The sequence below is a fragment of the Heterodontus francisci genome, unplaced genomic scaffold (genome assembly GCF_036365525.1).
Source record: "Heterodontus francisci isolate sHetFra1 unplaced genomic scaffold, sHetFra1.hap1 HAP1_SCAFFOLD_52, whole genome shotgun sequence".
NCBI classification, from domain to species: Eukaryota; Metazoa; Chordata; class Chondrichthyes; order Heterodontiformes; family Heterodontidae; genus Heterodontus; species Heterodontus francisci.
Genome location: NW_027141175.1, coordinates 2,308,869 through 2,311,024, shown reverse-complemented (window position 1 = coordinate 2,311,024; position 2,156 = coordinate 2,308,869). Strand labels below are relative to the sequence as shown.

Sequence of the window (2,156 nt, the reverse complement as noted above, 5' to 3'; positions counted from 1 at the left end):
GTTAAATGAACCCAGAACTGTCACTTGGAATTAATATCTGTGTTCCGACTCCTGAGTAATAAAATTATGAGTTTCTCGATATTTTCGGGACACATTTCCTGCTGAAAGAACTAAGAACTCTTTTCTAATTTACACAATACTATATACACATTCATCAAGCCTCCTAAGCTAGCATCCTTGGTGCTGCTCTCTCCTCCCAAACCTCATCTCCTGTGACTGTTACATCATCACTCTGACAGTGGGAGTGATTCATCCCAATGTCTTCAGCATTAACCCTTTACATCCTTATACTACACTGTCTGTCCAAAAAAATGGGTGGAGGGAACTTGGATTTATCGAAACACTAACAGCTGCCAGTTGAAAATCAACTCAAACCCATCAGCGAGAGAGAGAGAGACTGTCAGAGAACTTCCTGCATCCAGTCCTGACCCTGTCACACTCAGCAGATGCTCACCCAGACCCCACTCTCATCAACACTGAACATTGTTACCGAGACACTTCAAATACTGTTTATGAAAGGCTGGAAAGGTCAACGTTCACACAGCTTTATTGAACAGAACAAAGTTTAATATCTTCTGACCGTTTCTCGGTAACCACATGAGACATAGGTTTTCTTATTTGGTTCCTTTGATTTTTCTTGTTGCTGACTGACAAATATTCCAAACCTCAGATCAACCCTCCCACTTGCGTCATGTCCCAATCTCAGTCACAAGCAACACATAACGACACAAACACTCTGAAACATGCAACGCAGTCACACTTTCCTTCAGTGACATTAATGTCGAGCTGTTTTCCAGGTTGAATGCAACTGTGAACAAATTTGTATCAAAGAAGTTGCCTTTGAAATATCAGGACTGAATTTCTGCAGAAGGAGGAACAGCCATTCCAAACTCACATCCTTCACAAGGCTGTGACGAAAATTCATCATGCAATTTGAATTCTCACTTGAAGTTCAGTAGACACAGATGGAAGCGATTGATGAGGTAACTTCGACATCACAAATGTGAAACAAGGCTCGACTGGGAATTGAACCTAGGATCTCCTGTTTACAAGACAGGTGCTTTAACCAACTAAGCTACAGAGCCAGATATTGTTAAAGTTAAAATCAGAGGAGTACACTATTTATTCTCATATAATAACAATATCAAAGCAAAATACAGCAGATGCAGGAAATCTCAAATAAAAACAAGAAATGCTGGAAATACTCATCAGGTCTGGCAGCATCTGTGCAGAGAGAAGCAGAGTTAACGTTTCAGGTCAATGACCCTTCTTCAGACCCTTCTATATATTCTCATCCCACTTCTCCACAGGTCACAACATATATTTTAACGTTTCGCACTTCCTGAAACAGTCAATCATTTACTCTATTCTTCCCAGAATAGAAGACACTGACCATGTTTCTTTAATGAACAGCAAAATTATCAGTTTATTACAGAACAAGTTTTAACTAGTCATGAAATAAAGCATAAATACACAGGTAGAAATTTTAAAAGTTCCCTTTTTACCTTAACCAACATTGAAAGCCCCTTTCTTCCCACAGCCCCACACATGCACACATACATACACCGGTTAACTGAAAAAAAAGAATTATTTTTTACAATTCTGAGTTCTGTTAAAGACAAAAACAACACTTGGGCTGATTACTTGCTTGTTCATTCCTGAAGAAAACAGCAGATGAGATATGTTGTTCCAAAACTGGCATACAGTCTAACTTCTGAGTGTGCGTAGACAGGTCACTAGGGTCTTTTAGAACAGTTTTTTAGAGGCAGTGTTGAAAATTAATTTTAGCAGGCTTTCTTCAAAGACAGGAGAAGAGATGAATTGACACAGTGAAGTTCTCAGGGTCTTTTAAAGATTTGCTGCAAAACAACGTGGGTTGTGATCTTCTCTCCTTCCTTGACACTTCTTCAGGCTAACTTTATCAGCTGCTCACTCCAGAAGGTAAAACACAATGACTGCTACAAATAAAAGCTTGTGATTGTTCTGCCCTCTTCGGTGAGTGCTGCTGCTGCCGGGTTTGTCCAATCAAGAGGCGCAACTGACTTCTCTGTCAACATTTCCCCCTGTTACCAGGGTTTCTGTTCTACATTCAACTTGAGTCATGTGACAACCAGTAAACATAGTTGCCAAATTAATACTTTCAGTACCCTCTTGAA

At 39.8% G+C, this 2,156-nt stretch overlaps 1 non-coding gene across 1 annotated transcript; it reads right to left on the bottom strand.

Annotated features, from left to right (window-relative positions):
- Positions 1 to 1,011: 1,011 nt before the first annotated feature.
- Positions 1,012 to 1,085, bottom strand: trnat-ugu (transfer RNA threonine (anticodon UGU)). The gene has a single exon. It is a non-coding gene; the product is annotated as a tRNA-Thr (tRNA).
- Between the last annotated feature and the right edge of the window lie 1,071 nt (positions 1,086 to 2,156).